The following is a 12,018-nucleotide window of genomic DNA, read 5'->3' as shown; positions in this document are numbered from 1 at the left end:
ATCCCAAGGAGCCCATGCTCAGCCCAGCCAGAGCGCTGGTGGTACCTCTGCCACTGCTGATGCCTTAAAGCCGCCTCTTTAGGGTTGTTGTCTCATGCAGTTTTCTTTTTTCATATTTAATATTAATGGTAATGACTGTGGCAGTAAGATAATAAGCTTCAGTCAGATTAGAAGGGGGTCGGCTCTTATCTGTGCCTGTTGAAGACGCATGTCTTTCACCTGCTCCTTTAATATCCCCCATCTTTCATTCCTACCGCCGAGCCCCCTCCCACTGTCCTAGAACAAAAGGGGTATTATTGTCCGGGGTCTTTTCAGGCTGGAGCCAGGAAGACCTCCTCCTCCCCCAGCCGCTCCCCGAATGTGCAGCAGTTTGAAATGAGCCTTTTTCCTTCCCCGGCAGGAGATTAGCTCGGTTTGACAAGGCGGTGAACTTTAGGCAGGGTGAAATAGGGTCTCCTTGGAGAGTGGAGGCAGTTCAGCCCTGACTAATTCTGACAAAGAGAGGCACCAAAAAAAAAATCCCTGCCAAAAAAAAAAAAAAATTAAAATAAGAAAAACAACTGAGCTGGAGAGGAGGTAGGAGGGGAGGCTCGGGGGGAAGGAGGGAGTGTGGAGGCTGGAGGGAGGAAGGAGGGATGGGAGGCCAGAGGGCACGTTCCCGAGCGGGGCTGGGCTGCAGCTCTGGGGTTTGCTCCTTGGGTCTGGCCTTGGAGGAGGGAATCGCCTCCCAGTGCCTCCCCAGCCAGCCCCAGCACGGGGATCCTGCTGCTCCAGGTCCACTTTCTCCCGAAACCCCCTTTCTTTATAATTTTTGAAGTTGTTTGGAAGCCCTTCAGCATGAGCCCTAGGGCAGTGGGACCCCAGAATTTCTTTTAAAACACAAAATGAACCATTTTGCTGCTGTGGCCCAGGCAGATGGTTTAAACAAAATAACCCCAAACCCCACAAAGCGAAAACTCAGGATTTGAATGGAACGAAACCAGAGTGATTCCATTTCAAACTGTTGTTTGTGCTTCAGAGGCCCGAGTTTGTGCAGAGACTTGTGATGGTGACGTGCCCAGGGTGGAGGGTGTGGAGGGAGTGACGTAGGTGAGGGATTAGAGGAGAGATTGGCAGAGGAAAAGGCAAACTGTTTCCTACGGCAGTGGCTCATCCAGGGGTGTCTCCCATCACAAAAAGACTTCGAAGTGACGCAGAAAAGGGTCTGAAAGAAGGGAATGTGACCTGCAGGGTTGGAGGGCAGTGGGTCTGGCAGAAGACTGAGGCACTGTGTGTTCTGAGTGCTCGGGGCAGAGGAAAGGGAAGCTTTACCCAGGCCCTTACACCAGCACAGCCCAGGCAGCCTCACATGGTGCTTCATGTAACAGGGATGGAGAATCAACTTGGAAATATCCTGTTTTCCCAGGTCATGGGACATGGTGGAAGGCACCGTGTTCTTCTGTAGCAGAGAAACTCTTCTATTTAATCAGGTTTTTGAGTTGGAAACGTTTGCAAATGGAAAGTTCCATGTCAGTCTTCCCTACTCTGCCCATACACACACTCAAATATCACATATGTATATATGATTATATTCATTTACCCTATATATACACTTGTGTGCACATGTTCAGGTACATTGACCCTGGCTCAGAAAAGCAGGTGTATGACACAGGTCTGGGCACCCTGAAATCCCTTGTCAAGGAGGGAAAGAGGAGGAAGAGGCTGCTCAGATGAGCCTGTGCACAGCAGAGGGCTGACAGAGCCCAGGGCACGGCTCAGGTTCTGGGTTAACTCGTCTCTCAAAGTGCCTTTGATCCCCACAGAAAGGGACTGTCACAGCAACTTGTCCCCGAACACACCAGTGAACTGTCACTCAGGATGTTCCTATCTGAGCTCTGACTCTGGTTTCAGGACCCAGAGAGAACACCAAGGCTGTGACATCAATTCCTGCTGATGTTCTGGCCCGCTTGTGCACAGAGGTGTGTTTTCCTCAGATAGCACCAGCCTCCTGCCACCCTTCTGTGTCACCCTTCTGTGTCACCCCTCTGTCCCCACAGCCCGTGTCCTGTTGGCACAGGGTGAGGTGACAACCTGAGCCATGCGCCCTCAGGCACCACCCCTGTGCTTTGGTGTCCTGCAGGACACGCTGCCTGGTGCAGGACATTTCCTGCCAGTGGCTCAGCAAACCCCTGAAATCTCCCTGTCCTGCCAGGAGATTCCTCCCTAATGCTCATTAAGCTGCTTGCAAATCCCTGGCTGAACATGGCTGCACAAGTTTAATAAAGCGAGAGACAGATGCCATCAATCATGTGGGCCCGCCACACATCTGGGGGAAATCCAGGGCCATTACTCTCCTTTCTTCTCCCCACCTTTGTGTCCCAGCAGCCCATACCCCAGGAGTTACACCAGACAGGTCTGCTCCCATCCTTGCTTGCTGCATCCCTCCATCCCAGCTGCTGTCCTTGTTCCCCATCACCTGGGGCCCAAACCTTGCCCAAGTGGTAAAGGGGCTTTAGCAGGAGCTGTTCTCCTCTGGGCAGTGGGATTTCCATCCTGCTGTCAAATGTGTTGTTCTTTGGAACGACCAGGGCAGTCCCACAAGGGGCCAAGTGCTGGGGAAAGACCTCAGCACCCTATTTCAGGAATGCAAGGCAAGAGCGGGACCAGGAGGAGAAGGAGAGCAGGGAGAAGGCACAGAAGACAGGGAGGGGAGCAGGAGCCAGCACTCTGCCCTTGCACCTTCCCACTGCACTCCCATTTTCAGCATTGCCTCCTGCTTGGGAGCAGTGGGAGCGGGAGGAAGATGATCCCTTCAGCAGAGCTCAGCTCGCAGGGGTTTGGTTTGAATTCAGACCATGGCACCTACAGTCCCCATCTGGAACAAATCCACACCTTTCCTCAACAGCTTCCATCAGATGGGAGACAACATTTATGGAGCAGATGTTCCCTCTGGAGGAGTCAGGACCTCTCTGCTGTGTCTGAGCCCTGCACAGCCCCGCACACTGCATTTAGGAAACACGGCTCCCTCAGCACAGGGATCCTCTGCTCTGCCTCAGGGACAGGCTCACTAAGAGCATCTCCTATTTATTTGTTTAACAAGCTCCTGCCTTTCTAAAATCTGTATTTAAAAGCACAGGCTGCAGCTCATCAGCTCGACCAGCTCGTGGTGGTGGGACAGAGCTCCCCAGCACGCTGGTCCTCCAACACTCTGTTTGTTTTTATTTGCAGCCCTGGTGGAAGGTGAGAGGTAGGGGAGAGGAGTGGGGAGTGGGTGGGTTGACTGACTGCCCCAGTTTCTTTTTGGGCAGTCGGGGATAACTTGTCCTCTGAGGGTGGCAAGGCTCTGTGCTCCGTGGATGTCACGGTGTTGGTGTCTGCACACGTGGATGTGGTTTTTAGAGGAGGTTCTGTCTCAGCAGGGGAGGGCTGAGAGTGGTCACGGACTCTGGATGGGCACTCTCAGCTGTGCTTATTTCTCTAGATCCCCTGGTGTCACCAGGACACAGCCTCCTCAAGGTCTTTTCTACTTCCCAGTGTGGCTGGAAACACAACCTGGGCAAGAGGCAGCTGCCTGTGATGAAAGCAGTTGGAAAGATGTGAAGATTCTCATCAGCCTAAAATCCAGCCAAGCCACGTGGTCAGACAGACACGACTTCCACACCAAGGGTGGCAACGAGCACAGTGGGACAGTGGGCAGGTCCTGCTTCTGCCTCAACCCTGCCTGAAAGCCAGGAGCACCCCTCTCCTCTCACCACATCTCTGGGCTGCAACAGGAATTCCTGTCTATTTGCTGGTGTTGAGACCACAGGGAAACCAGGAGAACAGCCCAGCAGGAGCCACTGCTTAGCTAAAGCTCTCTGTTAAATCAAGTGGTCTTTAAGGGTTTAGTGAGGCTCTTCCCCCCCAGCTCTCCAGGGCTGGGGCTCTCAGCTGTCCCCTGGGTGCCGTGACTGGCAGCTCTGAGTGACACACGAGTGGAGCTGCGGGGCAGGACACGCTCTGGCTCCCACACCAAGTCCTGCCCAGCACCAAACCCATCCGGGTTTGCAGAAGCCTGGATACGTATTTATTAAAAAAAAGAAAAAAACCAACAGTGAGATGGAAGGATTTGATGCTCTGAGCTCTTTATGCTTAGGAACAAGGATGGGTTATTGACTAATACAGCGCCGTGGGACGGGAATAATGCGCCGGGTTTACTTCGGTTTTGTCTCCATCAGCCACTGAGGGACCCAAACACGTCAGAGCTGAACAGTTTAGTGCATCCAGCTGGGATGTCACAGCTCCTGTGTCCCTTTCCCAGCTTGTGGAGGTGAATCCTGTGCGGTTACAGGTCATGCAAAAGCCAAACTCTTCCCTCAGCCCTTAGGGCTCTGGTGGGATCTGGGACATGTCACCCCAACCTTTGCCACGTCATTGCCCCAGCAGCCCGTGGGGAGGATAGTGCCTGTCACCCAACGGGCTGATGTTGGAGTGGGAAGTGCTCCCTAAAGGTGTTGAGATGAGCAAAGATTCACAGCATCAAAGAGCAAAGATTCAAAGGTTCCTGGCACCCTTCAGGTCAGCACAGCAGCTCGGGACATTGGGATGTGCTCATGGCACGTCCTCTCTTGTCCTCCTCCCAGTGACCCCACAGGCTTCCCCCTCGCCCCCTTGGCTCTCCCCACACCATCACACCAAGGGCAGAAGGGGCAGAAAAGCTCCAGCTGGCCCGTTTCGTGCCGGGGCTGCTCCGCTGGCACAGGGAGAGCCGGAGCCGGGAAGGGCCGGGCTGATTCCAGCCGGAGCCGCGCGGTCCGGCCGGGAACGCCCGCCAGGCCCCACATGTGGGATAGATTAGCCACAGTGGCTTAGAGGGGCTTCTCTCGCTGCCACTCACCTATCCGCCCGTGTGGCAGAGGGGGTGGCAGGAAGGTTTTCACAGCTGGAATAAATTGCAGGGAGGAGGAGGAGGAGGGGATTGGGAGAGACAAAAAACAACATTGAACTCAAGATGGAAGAAAGACAGTATTAGCGGAGGTAATGGAGAAAATATGTGTGTGTGTGAGAGGGGGTATTTTATTTACAGACTGTTTGTTTGGGGTTGCCCACACACGGTGAAAGCTGGGCAGTGGCTGGACTCCAAAATCCCAGCAGCCGCTTTGGCTCGGAGGGGGAAGAGGAGTAGAAAGAGGGAAAAAGAAGGGAACAGGGAAATACAGAAAGAAGGAGAAAGAGGTGGAATTAGGCAAGGAAAAAAATCATGTGGCACTTGTTTGGGCAGTGAAGGAGTTCAGTGGATTGAGAATCTCTGGGATTGCCTCTGCCTGTGCCTGTGACTGGACAGGGAGCTCCCTGGACATTTGCTTTTCCCCTCTGGCAAAGTGCTGATGTTGCCACCCCAGGACCCCTGGCAGCCTCACTGACCACTCTGAGCATCCCTGGGGAGGGATAACACAACCCAGAACTCCCCAGGGAAAGGTTTTATTCTTCACCCTCTCCCCCTGCCCCATCTCGTGAAATATTGGAATTAATATAATAACACACCTTAATAATATTATCCCTTGTCGAGTCCATAAAAGTCCCCTCTTGCATTACGGCATTTGAGAGACTATTAAGTTTTAAGGCCACGAGACCTCCGTGAAGGAGAGAAGTCATTTCCATTTTTCCTCTCTTCTGAGGGCACTGGGGTTTATGGGACAGTCAGGAGCTGGGATTGATGAGGCACGTGGCCCCCACGCTCACGGGGAGGGCAGGGCCCAGGACAGGTCACAGAGGTCCTGGCACATCCCCAAGGATGGGGCTCCTGGTAGTGTGGGTTTGGAGTGGCTACTGCTCTCTTTTTGCACGTTATTCCTCCCAAATCCCAGGCTTTCCTGCAGAGACAGGTGTTTAGGGGGGAAATGAGATGATTGCTTTGACACACGTCAGTGTGAGGGTGTGGGGTGGAACAGGTGATGGTCCTGAGATCCTCCTGTGCAGTTGTATCCCTGCACACAGCTCCCATCCCAGGGACCAGGACCGTGGCCAGACTTGCCAAAGTGCAGAGAGGGTGGAAAATTCAGCATTTTGCATAACAATGGGGGCAGTGACAGCATCCAGCACAGCCCAGGGTCCCTTCTGTGAAATACAGTGGGGGTTGAGGACTCTCCTTTCCCTTTCCTTTCTGCTCTCCCTCATTTCAGAGTAAAACCCCAACAGGGTTAAAATGCAAGGAGCTGCTCCTGCTGCTCCTGGGGAGCTGTGTGGGCTGGGGGTGACAGTGGTGGTGACACAAAGGTGGTGACACAAAGGTGGCTGCTGCTCACGGGGGTGGCACCGGTTCAGTGAGAGGCGCTTGAAAACCTGGGCTGGGAGAGGAGGGTTTGCAGAGCCCACAGTTCAGAACATGTGAGGGTCTGGGGGCTTCCTTCTCAATTTGTATGAGCTGTACGAGTTCCAGGGATTGTCCCCAAGGAGCAGTGAGGGCTCACAGCCCAAACCCAACGGCGTGGGGGGGACAGGAGGACCTTCACTGAAAGGCAACGCTGATAAAAAGCGAAGTGAGAGGCACAGATCAAGTGAGCACATCCCTCAGTGAGCCAAAGAGAGAGGAGAACCACAGGAATGATGACAAGAAAGGAGAATATAAAATTCCTTCCCTTTTATCAGGAGCATTGTGCTGATTTTAGGCAGCTGGATGGATTCAGAGCACTATTTACTCCAGATTTCTGCCTCTGCAAAGGCAGCAGAGTTGTTTGTGATTTGCCCCAAGTTCAGAGCTCTGATTCACTGCCTTTAACCTGCCATTCCAGGCTGCTCCCCCATCCCATGCCGTGCAGGAACTCAGCACTGGGATCTCAAAGTTCCAACTCCCTCAGCCCTGTTTGCTGTGCTGCCAAAGAAAGGGCACATGAGGAATGTCTGTTTTTTTACTAAAGCACAATTTTACAAAGACGCGGCACAACAGCAAAACCTCCACCAAAACCAGATAAAACATCCTTCCAATGGCCAAGAAGAGTTTGAAAACGGGACCAGTGCAGGCTCAGGAAACCAGCAGGCCAATTAAAAAAAAACCCCTTTCACATTTATTATTATGTAAAATCTCATGCTCTTTAGGGCAATCTCATGATTATGAAGGGGTCAGGGGAACTGATTTATGATTAGAGAGCTCTTGGCATCGGCAATATTGTATATGTTTTAATTTTGAACCTTAATAATCCATCCAATATGCGGCACTTGATCATGACACTCATTTCTCACGTATAATTTTGCAAAGACTCTTCACATCCACCTTCACCTCCTCGCTAACACACTGAGCAGTGTTAAACCTCTTCCCTGCGCCAAAGTCAAATGCAATCCAACTTTTCCCTATCGAATCCAGCTCCCCAAAAGCTGGGCAGGACGGGGTTGGGAAGCTGTGCCAGCAGCCCCGGGGTGCAGCACATCAGTCCCTTGTCACCATCCAGAGTGACAAAGCTTCCCCCTCGCACCGAGGGGATGCTTCTGCTCAGGTGAAGGGGAAACCCGACATTTCTCTGGATTTTTTCTGTGAATTTTTCCCCTAGAAGGGACAGAGAATTCCTGACCTTTTTTGAAAGCCTTATATTTCTAAAGACACGCTGTTTTGCTCCTCGGTGTGATCGCAGGTGCCTCGTGCCTGCTCAGGAGCATCAAATGAGAGTTTCTGCTGAGGCAGCATCTTGGGCCACAGTGCCCAGACATGAATCAAGTTACAGCCTGTGCCCACTGGGTGAAAAAAGGGGGAATCAGGGCTGGTCAGTGAATCCTGGGCTGGGGAAGAGACTCCACTGCCCTGGGAACCTTGTTCAGGGAGGACACACGAGGCTGGCGGTGGCTCAGGGTCTGTCCCGCTCTGATTTCACAGGATTCCCACCCAAACAACCCCAAACTCCACGTCCCCTACCCGGGATGCCCTCCCTGCCCCTGCAACCGTGTCCCCTCTCCTTCTGCCATCCGAGGTGTTTATTTAATTGTTTTCCCTGCTCCTCAGTGGCAGTGCTTCCCTGCCATTAAACCCTGCCAGCCGCGCTCTGACTGGGTAATTTAAAGCTATAGTTAAATTATGACTTCTCTGAACCTGTTGTGGCACTGACGCATAACCCTAATTAAATGATCGCATCCATTCTAAAGCCAGTCTTTTCTCCCCTCAAACGTTAATTACAACATAAGAGGCTTTAATGGCTCGCCTCACCTCCAGCTCCTCGAAAGAAAGGTCATGCGATTAATTTTCGTCATTAATCTTTTCCCAATGTGGACATTGTGCTGTCACTGGAGCCTATTAAACCCCCTTGGTCCCCCTCCCCTTCTTCTCCCTTCTCCCCCCTTCATTCCTCCCCCACCCCGAAGTGAATGAGAGAACAAAAATATTTAAGCTCCACTTTGGCTCTGGTTTGTTCTCGGGCCTCGGGACGGTGGAGGACGTGCTGGGAGATGTCCCACACCCATCGTCCACCTGAGAGCAGTGGGGACACTGCTCTGCTGCACAGGGGATGATCTGGGGGTGGTGGGATCCCCCCAAGAGCTGCACAGGGCCCTGGGGTGGCATCACAAGGGCATGGCCACGTCCTTCGTGGTGGAGGCTGCTGAGGCTTTGGAGGGGGCATCTGGACAGACCTCTGGCTGTCCAAACACAGGGGATGGTCCGAGGTAGCAGGGGCAGCAGGAGGGGTGCAGAGGGACTGCAGGGCCTGGCCGGGGTGGGCACGGCTCTGGGAGCAGAGCTCAGTGCTGCCAGAGACCCTCGCCGTGCCTGGCAGCGGCTGCAGCCTCTGCTGCTGAGGGACCTGCTTCAAGGCCCCTTTTAGGTTTCTTTTTGCCCTTTTTTCCAAAGGAAATAGGCGTTTTCTGAACTCCACAAGATCAGCTTCAGTGGCTTAATCCCCCGAACCTCGGCGCAGGTCTGGCTCCAGCCGCGTTCCTCGGCAGCTGAGCGAGGGGCGCGAGCACACGTTCAGCTAATTTGCTGTATTGTTTCAGCTGAAACGAAGGTCTGAATAATTCCCTTTTATCCAGGGTGACGTAATCAGGGAACAAGTTGCTGCATGGTGGGGGCTGGCAGTGCACAGAACCCTTTGGAATGGCAGCTTTAGGCACAAACCGCCCCGGGATCCGTCGCGCAGCCGAGCCCGACAGCGCCGTGTCCCCGGACTCGCGGCGTGCCCCAGTTTGAGGGGCTGAGAACGCTCCTGAAGGGTATGACCCACTTCCCAGCCCTCCCTCCAGCTCACTGACATCCTTTCTTCCCATTCCCAAGGGCGGCGACTCATGGGGGAAAATCCTGGAGTATTTTAATAAAGAGGAGACAGATGGTAGTCACCTCGCCGGGTAAATATGTTAGTGGGAAGTGGTCCAACGGTGCGGCGAGAGAAAGAGAGTAGGAGAGAGACGGGATGATCCTATTTTGACCAGGATCCCTCCTTCAAGGTGCCGCTAAACGGCTCCTTCACACCCTCCAGGGTCTCTCTGGGTTTAGACATCTGAGGTGCTGGATCCCCATCCCTCCCCAGCAGGGCTCTGGCAGCTCCGCACCCCTCCAGCACTCCGGGTTCTCTCACGGCTGATCCCTGCCCCTTGCTCCAGGCCTGGGGGGAGCAAGGCAAAGAATCTTGGCTTTTGCCAGAGGATTTGTTGGTAGCAAGGGCAGGGCAAACAGCTCGGGATGGGGCTGGCAAATTCCACCTGAATTTGGGAATTGGACTGAGCACTCCCTGCAAGTGCTGCTGCTGGGCTGGGCTGGGGTGTCTGCGGTGGGAACCACACAAACAAACCTCTGCCCTTTGGGTGCCTTCCCGTGGGCATTAGGGATGGTGAAATTCCCAGAAATGGGTGGTGAACAGTCTCGGGAATGGGCAGACACAGCAATACTCTTCCCTGGGCCCGGAGCCCTGTCCTGTGGAAGCCCTTGGTGAGATGGGCCAAGCTGAGCACGGAGACCTCGGGGCCTCACATGTGGTGAATTCGGCTGGGAAATACCTGAGGTGGTGGGAGGGAGTCAGAGTGTGGCTCTGGGGCTAAAATCAGCTCCACGAACTGCCAGAGGATCCTTTCCACTTAAACAAGCCTGGAAAGAGCCTATGCAAATGTGGAGAAACCAGGAAAGCATCTGGATTCACAGCCTGGGGCTTTGCCAGTGTCTCTGGGATGGAGGAGGGAGTTACAGGGAAAAGAGGGGATGGCAAGTGTGACAGCAGCATCCTGAGCTGTGGGAAATCACTCCAGATCAACAGACTTGGGCTGATTTTCACTCACTGGGCCCTGCTCACCTTAAGTGATGCTAAATCACCCGGTAAGAGAACAGCAGCCAAAATATGATCCTGCTCAAGCCTTGGACACTACAGTAATAATTAATACCTTCCTGACTGCCACTTTATTGTTAGAAAATAAACAGGGGATGGATAAAGCCTTCCCAGAGACTCCTGTGCCCTGGAGCACAGGAACACTGCAGTGTGTGTCCCTGCACCAACGTTACATTTCAGACCAACCACAGGATATAACTCTGGTTTCCCATAAAGAAGTGAAAAAAGGGATTGGGATGAATTTCTCCATGCCTGGGAAAAACCAGCCAGCTGAACTAAAGGGAGATATGAGCACAACAGGGCACGAATCCCATTAATAACAGAGGTATCAGCAGTGTAGGGGTTCTGTGTTGGCCCGGGGACTCTGTGCCAGCCACAGAGGCAGAAATCACTGCTCCCCACGAGCTTTATGTCCCAAAACGACAGCCTGGGGACTCGTGTCCCTCTCTTGCTGCAGAGACAGGTTTGCCACTATAAAATCCACATCAGGATTTCTGACGCCCCAGGTGCTGAGCGGGTCTGGTACTCGCAGTTCAGACGATCGTAATGGTTCTTCCCAGCTTTAAAAGCAGCGATTAGGAACACTCAGCTCTGCAGTGGGGGCTGGTTCCCCCTCAGGGGGAGCCGTGCGGGACCTGCCCCAGCTCCACTGCCAGCACTGGGACCTGCACACAGGGCTGGATCTCTCTGGACATCGAGGATCAACAATTTAGCTTTGCCTTTGATGACCCTCTTGGGTCCCTTCCAGCTCTGGATATTCCACGATTCTGTGATTCTATATTTGGGCTCGTCTCCAAACATTACCCGAGGTTTGGGGAGAAAGGCATGAGGGTGACCCAGTTTAAAGGCGTTTTCTCCCCAGATAACCCCTTCCTGGGCGTGGGCAGCGGTGGCAGCCGGCAGAGCATCGCGGCTGCCCAGGATCAAAGCCAGGGGCTGAGCCGAGCCCGGCTGGCAGCGGATCCCTGCCAAGGCTCCTGCCAAAACACTGCTGAATGGAGACAATGGCAAACCCCTCTGGCTTCCCACCGCCGCCGCCGGAGCCGCCCCGGCTCGGACACCCGCCGGTTTTTTTCTCTTTGTCCCAAGGACATTGGGGACATCACGTCCGCAGTGCTCCGTGTAGCAGGATAATAATAATTAATAACCATTAGCAACAATAAGGATAATACCAGCGCCAGGCCGGACTGGCTGTGCAGAAGAGACACTTTTTTTCCCTCACTTTAATGAAAACAATGATTTGACTTTGAAGAAAGTGACTTTTTTTTTTTAAGTGGAAGCTGAATCCGCTCCCCTGCCCCCCCACACACTCCTTCTTCGCCCCCTCCCTCCTTTTTTTTTTTTTTAACTCTCCTTTTTTCTTTTTCTTTTAATACTCTGCGTTCTATCATGCAAATCCCCTTTCAAATTATGAGAGTATTAGAGCCATCAGCGGTAATGTCACCGCCACAAAATGAGAGCAGGGACTTAAGCACCTAACGAACAATGAAATGTGCGAGCCCTGGGACAGGACAATTAAGAACTGGGCTTAGCCAGCCAGGGAAATTTATTGCTATCAAATCCATATTTCTATTTTCCCCCTGAACAGTAACCTATTTGAATATGATTAAAGGGTTTCATTAGAGCTGAGAGAAAGGCCCGTGTCCCGCCGTTCCCTGTGAGCTCACAAACACGCGCGCCCAGACTGCGCTGCGGGGAGGAGGAGGAGGAGGAGGAGGAGGACGGCAAGGAGGGGAGGAAGGAAGGAGACGTGCATGGGACGGAT

This window comes from Chiroxiphia lanceolata, chromosome 25, assembly GCF_009829145.1.
Source record: "Chiroxiphia lanceolata isolate bChiLan1 chromosome 25, bChiLan1.pri, whole genome shotgun sequence".
Classification (NCBI taxonomy): Eukaryota; Metazoa; Chordata; class Aves; order Passeriformes; family Pipridae; genus Chiroxiphia; species Chiroxiphia lanceolata.
The sequence above is the reverse complement of the archived record's forward strand: the minus strand, read 5'-3'. Positions refer to the sequence as shown.